Source organism: Vicia villosa, linkage group LG4 (assembly GCF_029867415.1).
Source record: "Vicia villosa cultivar HV-30 ecotype Madison, WI linkage group LG4, Vvil1.0, whole genome shotgun sequence".
NCBI classification, from domain to species: domain Eukaryota; kingdom Viridiplantae; phylum Streptophyta; class Magnoliopsida; order Fabales; family Fabaceae; genus Vicia; species Vicia villosa.
The window spans coordinates 44,125,966-44,136,101 of NC_081183.1; positions in this window are offsets into that span (position 1 = coordinate 44,125,966).

Genomic DNA, 10,136 nt, shown 5'->3' on the forward strand with positions numbered 1-10,136 from the left:
CATTAATTTACTCTTTGCTACTAAAATTGAATGATCTTTTGCAAACCTAAAACTAAAGTAACATTAACTCAAGACAAAATAGGCTATAGAACGGCGGTGATATCGCAATAATCCCTGTGGATACGATATAAACGAAAAGTACACCACAATACTCTTTCAACACATAGGCAAAAATAGTACACTTGCTATTTTACCTATCACAGGCCCCCAAAGATCAGAATGGATGTAGTCAAGGAATCCATGTGTTCTTTGTTTGCCTCTGTTGAACATCACTCTGCAAGATTTTCCAAATACACAAGGTTCACAAAACTTCAGCTTTTCGACTTTGTCTCCACCAAGCAGATTTTGTTTCCCTAATTCGACCAGACCCCTTTCACTGACATGACCTAATCTCATGTGCCAGATTTCTGTCTTCGACAAAGGTTTCGTGGATGCAAAATTTGTCAAACCACTTACAACTTCAGCCTCAAGGGTATACATGCCTTGTTTCTTCACGCCTCTCAAGATTTCCGTCGACTCCTTCATGAATCTTAGGATACTTTTCTCTCCTTGAAAAACATATCCTTTCTTGTCGAATTCACCAAGAGAAAGCAGATTTCTCTTCAAGTCAGGGCACACCTTTCTTATGTGACCCTCCTTCTTACAATGATAGCATCGAATGCCAGATGTTTCAGGTGTTCAGGGCACACCTTTCTTGTGTGACCCTCCTTCTTACAATGATAGCATCGAATGCCAGATGTTTCGCCACTGTAAGACTTCGACTGGCTTTTTCCCTTCTTCTTGTCGAACTTACCATCCTTTCGCAAGAATTTTCCTTTAATGGTCAAACCTTCACCAACAGTCGAAGGTTTATGCTCCTTTCGTTCGTTCAAGTCCTTTGAATACAGGGATGATTGAACTTCTTCAAAGAACATGGACTCCCTTCCATACAGGAGAGTTTCTTTGAAGTGAGCATGTGATTGAGGCATAGCGCACAGTAGTAACAGCGCTTGATCTTCATCATCGATCTTTACATCAATATTTTCAAGATCAAGAATCAGCTTGTTGAACATACCCAATTACTCAGCCAACACTTTGTCTTCAACCATCTTGAATGAATACAAAGCTTGCTTCAGGTAGAGTCGATTTACCAACGATTTGGTCATATACAAACTTTCAAGTTTCACCCATAACCCTGATGCCGTCGTCTCCTTTGATACCTGCCGGAGAACCTTATCACCAAGGCTCAACAAAATGCGTTGTGTGCTTTCTCGATCATATTCTTCTTCTCCGCCGCCGTCAATTCTGCATTCATGGCTGCCTCTCCCTTCAACGCTTCCAAGAAACCCCACTGAACCAGTAGGGCTTTCATCTTTAAGCGCCACAGACCGAAATCATTCACTCCGGTGAACTTTTCAATCTCATACTTTGTTAAAGGCATCTTCTCCATGCTCACCGCACCAATATGTTGTGAAAAACGATGTCAAGAACAAAGTATAATAGGAATTAGGGGAGATAAGAAGAACATAAGAATTGGTTATAACTTCTATTCTTTTATTTTCTCTTTAAACAAGATTACAAGTTTACAAGAATAACAAATAATCTCTCTCACCCTAAATTAGGATTTGCAGCTTAGCAATGGTGAAAGACTAGTATGCTATTTATAGTAAAACCTAACATACTAACTAATGGGCTTTTTTCACAAGGTCCATTACACAAGCCAACTTAATAAACAAGCTAACTTGACAAATTAGGGTTTAAACACTAAAATCTAATTTAACATGCTAACAACCTAGCATCTTCGACACAAGCATGTGAACAACCTTCGACTTCATGCTTAATCCTGTTGAACCAAGAAACTACCCTTCGACCATACTAGTTCGATCCAATATCTCACAACAGTTGGCCCTAACTTAGGCGAGTTAGCGCAACGTGAGGCAGAGCTAAATGCCCAAATGGATGAACGTGAAGCGGTGCTAAAAGCACTAGTGGAGGGGCAACAACGACAAATAGAGACAATGACGAAGATGCAAGCAGAGATGCAACAGCAAATGCAGTTATTTATGCAGTCTCAACAAAGAGTGGTAGTCAACCGTCTAGAGGAAACGTGGGCTGACACTAAGCGTGAGAATGATGATGATTTCAACATTGATAATTATCTCAATCCAGATGATTTTTAGTATGAATTTTATTTTTATTTAAATTTGAAATTGTTTGGGATAATAAAATTTTACTTATTATATTTTAGTGTTTTGATTACTATATTATAAATTTAATATATTTTAGTAGTTTAATATATTTTTGTATTTTATTTATTATTATTAATTTAATTAAATAAATATTTTTATTAATATTTATTAATTTCCAACAAATAATATTAATAATAAAACCTTTTTTTATAATAATAATAAATAGATTTTTTCTATAAAAAATTTAAACGTTTGTGGCATGTTTTACATGTCATTGATTTGTGAAATGTAAAGAACGTCGCAACTTTCAAAATTAAATTTGAAAATTAGCGACGTGATTTCCACATCGGAATGATGTGTCATGATAATCACGCCACAACTATTCTCCGTGTCCTGTGCCATGCAGCTTTTTGCGGTCCTTGTCTGTTCCAACAGCAAATGGAGACTTGGTTATTGTGTAACACTAGCGACGTGTTTTCCATGTAAAAAAGTTTTGACGTGATAAACACTACACAATAAAATTCTCACGCACTCCCAAGCGACGTATACGATCATGTCGCTAATTTTATGCTGTGACGTGATTTTCCATGTTGTGTCATGGAATTCACGTCGCTACAGACATTATTTTTTTTGTGGCTATCAATTAACTTATCAGTCAACCGCTATTTTTTACCAAACAAACCCTATATATAGAATAATTTGGTTCTCATGCATTTGGGGAATTTTTTTTTCTTATTAACATTTTTTATCCGTAAAATATTCTATTATATTATACGTAAAATGTTTCAATTAATGATGATACAATTGCATTGATTAGTTATTTGTATTATCTTTTTGTTTAATGATGATACAAATGATGATACTAAGAGACCTTCTACTTGAGTTCTATCTGTATCATCTTTTTCTTAATATATAATTATTATTTTTTAAATAAAGGCTAAATTACTCTCAGGTTCCTTTAAGTTATTTAATTGTAACAGTTTGGTTCCTTAAGTTTTTTTGTAATAATTTAGTTCTTTTGGATGATTTCTACCTCATTTTTCTCTCATTTTAAACATTTAGAAATGTTAATAGTTATATTTTTAAGGGTTAATACTACTTTACCCCCCTGCCATATAAGCGAGATTCGGTTTACCCCCCTCTAAAAAAAAACTTATTGGACAAACCTTGAAAAATAAAGATTCCATCAATATTGACCCTGATCAGTTTTTTTGGCCAAGATTCTTAGAATCTTGCCTACGTGGCATTTTTGGTAGTGCTGACTGTACAACACATAAGCAATGTGGCACAGTCAGCACTGCCACGTGGAATTTATTATTTTTAAAATTTTTTTTTTTGATTTTTTTTTTTAAAATTATTTTTTTTTTTTTAAATTATTTTTTTTTTTAAAATTAATATTTTTTTTTTAAAAAAATTAATATTTTTTTTTAATTTTTTTTTTTTTACGTTTTTAAAAAATATTAGACAGTACCTGCGGATTTACGTACGGATTTAAAAATACCTGCGGATTCACCAACGGATTTGACAATACTTGCGAATTTACCTACGAATTTGACAATACCTGGGGATTTACCTGCGGATTTACCTGCGAATTTACCTGCGAATTTGACAATACCTGCTGATTTACCTACGAATTTGACAATACCTGCGGATTTACCTACGGATTTAAAAATACCTGCGGATTTACCTACGGATTTGACAATACCTGCGGATTTAACTACGAATTTAAAATTACCTGCGGATTTACCTTTAAAAATATATGCGGATTTACCTGCGAATTTGACAATACCTGTGGATTTACCTACGGATTTGAAAATACCTGCGAATTTATATATAATAAAAATAAATTTTAAAAATAATAAAAAAAAACAGTAAAACAATTTTGGAAAAAAAATTTAATAAAAACGTAAATTTTTTTTAATTTTTCCAATTTTTTTATAATTTATATATAATAAAAACGGAAAAAAATATTAATTTTTTTTTTAAAAAAAAGTTAAAAAAAACAACAAAATTAATAAAAAAAATTTAAAAAAATATTAAATTTTTATTAAAAAAAAATTAATAAAAAAATTTTTCAAAAAAAAAATTAAAAAAAAAAAATAAATTCCACGTGGCAGTGCTGACTGTGCCACATAAGCAATGTGCTGTACAGTCAGCACTACCAAAAATGCCACGTAGGCAAGATTCTAAGAATCTTGGCCAAAAAAACTGATCAGGGTCAAATTTGATGGAATCTTTATTTTGCAAGGTTTGTCCAATAAGTTTTTTTTTAGAGGGGGGTAAACCGAATCTCGCTTATATGGCAGGGGGTAAAGTAGTATTAACCCTATTTTTAATTGCACTTTGTCATTTTTATACCACTCAAAATAATTGCATCTACAATTAGCACATTTTCTTTGTTAAAAAAGGATGATAGGGCACACATTTGATAACATAAAAGACCCAGTTGCAATGAAAATAACATGAAGGACCAAACTGTTACAATTAAATAACTTAAAGGACCCTGTGAGTAGTTTAGAAAAAAATAAAATATTTGATTGGTTATTGTTGTATTTACTTAGCCATAATAACCACATACTAAAAGTTGTTATCAATAATTATTTACATTATTGAAATTAAATTTAAAGTTGTAAATTTATAGAAAGACTTTCAAATCTTTTTAAACAACATTTATATTAAATTATAGTTCAATTTTGATTTCTAATCAATTTTATTTTTTAACCTAACATATTAATTTAAATATTTATAGTTAATATGAGTGAAATTTTTGAAAACTACTATGAGTTTTAAATCTTGATGAAGTGAAATTAGCATTAGTGAGTAAAGTAATCCTAAGATTTTATGCAATAACTAAGTTGAACTAAAAATATAAGTGAGGTGAACATAAAAGCATATTTAACACCAATGTAATAGAAGAATAGCAACAATTTTTATTTTTATAGGGAGTCGGGAAACTAAGGTTTCAAAGATCATATGATGGAAAAAAAAAACAAAAATGCTATTTTTACACCAATTCTTACACCTACACCGTATGTACGGACGATACTGTTTATGTATGGACGACATTGTTCATGTACGAACGAATACTATTCATGTACAGACATTTAATTTTAATACCTGGACGTGCATTAACCAACTTCATTATTGCATTAACCAAATTTTTATACAACATTAACCAAGTTTGATGACTGTTAAAAATTATTTTTAATACCTGAATGTTGCATTAACCAACTTTATTACTGCATTAACTAAATTTTTACACTGCATTAACCAAGTTTGGTGACCGCTAAAAGTTATTTTTAATACTTGGATGTTACATTAACCAACTTCATTACTGCATTAACCAAATTTTTACACTGGAGTTAACCAAATACGATGAATAGTGTTTGGTGTAAGTATTTGGTGTAATAAATGGTGTAAGAATAGCATTGCTCAAAATAGAACATACTACGAATAAAAATAAAGTAGAGAGAGATAGAGAGAGACCATGAAAAATATAGTAACGAACATGTTTTAGATTCGGCTCGAGATGATGAAACTGTTAGATTGATTTCCTTGACTCACAGGAAGATAATTTTCATAAGATTGGGGATAAGGGTATACATTGAAGGTAACAGATCAAACTACTCTCTTTATATTGACTTGCAAAGATTTGTTGCAAAAGTTAAGTTGCAGTTACAAAGAAGGTATTTATATAGAGACCAGGAAAATATAAATAGACATAAACAAAACGTAGCATTTAATAGTTAACTATTTCCTATGAGAATAAACCTTTTTGGCTACCCTAGAAGAATTTGTCTTTTGGCTTTCCAAGACCGCATTTAATTTATCCAACAAAATTCCCCCATAAATTAAATGCTCCTTCGATCCACTAATCCCAGCATCATCTTGCCTCTGTCGAATAGCTCATTCGACAAAGCTTTTGTAAATATATCCGCAGCTTGATCCTTGCTTGCCACATGCTTAATTTCAACGCTTCCATTTTTCACATGTTCTCGAATGAAATGGAAACGTATGTCGATGTGTTTACTTCTTTCATGATTCACTGGATTCTTTGCCAGTTCGATTGCCGATTTGTTGTCGACTTGAACTATCGTTGAATTTTCCTTCTTCTGCTCTAATTTGCACAACAGTCTTCTAAGCCATATAGCATGACATACACACCATGATGCAGCCACGTATTCTGCTTTGCATGTCGATAGTGTCACAATTTGTAATCAAACATGGCTGCTGCATTGGATGTTGATTAACTGTTACACTTTTTATAAATATTGCTTAGATCATAATCCACTCTTAATAAGTCAATATCATGTAGATTTTTCTCCAGGCCCATTCAAAATTTTCAAAGTATGGACTTCGATGAGGATTGTGGGTGAGTCGTTAAGGAAGTTTGGCAAAGACGGTGCTCGACAATCCATTTTTATAACTATAAATGAAACTGGAAAGCTTGAAAGTTGTGTTTAAATCTCAGAATAGGATTGTTTTCAAGAATGTGGACCATAATGCAAAGATCGCATCAGAGGAGGTGAATAGGATTCCACTGTTAATAGATGAAGATGTCCTTATAGAGATGTTAAAGTAGTAGGATTATTAAGCTTAATTGACTCTCACACAAGCCTTATTAACTCATGATCTGTTCTAGCGCGAGAAAGCGCGAGTTTAACATTTTTACATGGAGATCGAAATACTTATTATCATCTTATGGCGAAGATTAAAGTTGTGACTGAACAGAATCATAAAGGTCAAAGAGATACTAGTATTCTATTCATTCCAAAGGAGATCGAACAAGATTTTGTGTAGTATTTCAAATCTATTTTCTGCTCAAAGAATAAATGCTTGGAAAACATCACTAAGAAGTTGGTGGCATAGTAGGGATTGTCAATTCCAAGTTATTTGATAAATTTATTTATATTGAGTATTTTAGATTATTATACTTTGGCTTCATGCCCTTTTAATTATACTTGTACTTGTAGTAGTTCTATGAATATAATTTATTTTATCTACACCGCAAGAAATTTGCGTTTTAGTGTCGGCCAAAAGCCCTCACTAGAAGAGTAAAAACCGGCGCTACAACGTTTTAATGACGGCATGGTGGCAGACGCCTTAAAGCGGAAGCAAAACTTAAAGACAACTCGTCGCTAAAGTTGTGTCGATCTGGAAAACGATAGAGAGACACTAAAATACAAAACCGACTCTATAATATAATAATTTTTTCGATGTAGTGTTGGCTTTTATCTAAGCTAATGTTTACATAGTGGCTGTTAAAAGCGACACTAAGACATTCTCTTTGATGTGTTAGTGCAGGTTAAGAGCGACACTATAATATAGCTATGGTCAGTTAGCGTCGACTCAAAGAGACACTCTAATGTTGGATGTATTGAGGTAGCGTTTGCTTTGTTAAACGCTACATACCTACACTAGTGTATTATGGTAATACTAAGAACCCACGCTAATGATTTTATGATTTTACTATTTTACATTTTAGTGCCGGTTTTGGTAGACGCTCTAATCGATAACTATTTTACTATTTTGTACTTTTTAATTTAAACCTGTCTGAAACCAAATTTATCTGGTACATGAAATTTACCAAATTATTTTCTGCTCCAGTTGTAATTGCTTTAACATGTTCTCCACAGTAGTCTTTTTTACCATGACTTCATTTTTCAGTGTGAAACTTGTACCATTAACAAAGTATGTGCCATGATGTTTCCTAAGGATTAGGACCGAGGGCTAATTTATTAAAGTATGGGCTAGGTGTTCTCCATGATTAGTCCATGTGTAATAGTTGGGCAACAACCGCCTCTGTACACGTGATATCTAACCTCACTAGGCGTCTTAAAGGGAATGCAGACGTATTTTAAACAAGGACACCTTATCCCTCCATCATTTATAAATTCTGGTCAATTTATAGCTTTATTGACAAAATCTTCCACTCCGCTATCAAATTCATCTTTCAAACCATACATATATCTAACTTGGATTTATTTTTTACATAAAAAAACATATCTAATCTTCATTTGTCCAATAAACCTCCATGGTTAGTCCAAAGCTACTTATAATATAAAGGGAGAATGAATAGTTAGCTAACTATCTATTTTTGGGTTCAACATGTCAAAGAATAAAAATAAGTCTCAATTCAAATTTGTTTTAAATGAAATTAAAACACAACATGTGATTTAAATGAAAACAGAGATGGCAAAGAATAGGGATGAGTCTCAACTCAAATTTGATTTAAATCACAACACATAAATTGGGAATGGATTTGAATATCACACTTATATAACTTGTTACCAGTTTATAAATACCATGAGAATTTAGACTATTTTATTTTATAATTAAGTTGGAATCTTAGAATATAAATGCATTTGTAACATTATACAAGTCATGTATATAAAAAAACTAATAATATTTTTAAATGATGTAAACCAAAGAGTCGATTACACATGCGTTAAACGTGTTCAAAAACAATATTATTTCACATCTAGAACTTTATTATAAGAAAATGAACTTTGTAGTGAGCATGGTCATACAACAATCATAAAAACTTACCAAATTTCTTAAATAATATTTATATAATTTTAATGCATATTCACCATTTACATGAATTAAAAAACCATAATAAAAGTGGTTTCAACAAGTGTTATCCAAACTACACATAATGCATTAAAAAAAACAACTACACAAAATTCAGTTTCATGTTCACATTGTGTTTGATATCATCCAGCAATATTTTAAAATAAGATTCCTACATCTAAGCTGGTACTAGTAAAACCAATTAAAGTCCATTAGTTTAATACATGCGTGAGTCTAAGACAGAAACAAAAACATGTTTGTAAGGCTAACATGCAAAACCAAACAAATGATAAGAAAATACACAAGGTAATGAAAGACAATATGGCATTGAAGCTCATATATTATTTGTTTTATTCATAATCTTCTGATATAGTGGCCACACAATTCAATTATATTAATATTTCATTGTAATGTTGACTTAAATATTAAAAAGAAAACTTAAAAAATGATAAGTAATTTCTAGCATGATAAGAACTCATGACAATAAAGAAAACAAATATGTAGTCTCTCATGTTTATCATTTATAATGATAAGAACTCATGACAATAAAGAAAACAAATATGTAGTCTCTCATGTTTATTATTTATAATGATAGGAAATAAAATATAAAAGATTAAGTAAAATAAATATAGTAGTTACTGACTGTCAGTTCACACACTAGCTACATAATCTTCTGATATAGTGACCATACACTCCCATTATTTAATATTTGTTTGGCTGTATAAAAGGTGAAATTCATGCAAGTTAAACCTGAAATGAGTAGGATTCAAGCATGATCAATGAGAGTGAGTCCTAACTCTGTAACGGTACCGGCGTTGACTCTGTTAAAGGTAAAATAAAATATTAGAAAATAATTTAATATGTCAAAAGATTTAGCATTAAATGATAATTGATCAACTTTATCTCATAGATGAAAACACTACTACAAAAAAACTATTTAATAGCGTTTTTCTTTGTTTTTGATAGCACTTAAAAGCGCTATTAACCACGCTGCTATTGTAAATATTTTCGTTTGGTACTGATAATTAATAGCATTTTTCCAAAAGCGCTATTATACTACCGGTATTTAATAGCATTTTTCCAAAAATGCTACAGAAGTAGACATTTTGCATTTTATAATACGTATTTTGCTTTGATTTTGATAACATTTTTAAACAAAATGCTATCATAAGACACATGTTTGATAGCGCTTTTTCATAAAAATGCTACTGTAATATGTTTGATTTTTTACACAAAATGATTCTTATGGTCAATATATGTGGCATTTGCATTTTATGACAAAAGAATTCATTAGAAAATATGATTAACCAACTAAAATATTTGAAAATGAAATAGAACCACTAATTCAAGAACAAATTTAATATCATATATATCTACCACTGCCATAATAAACAT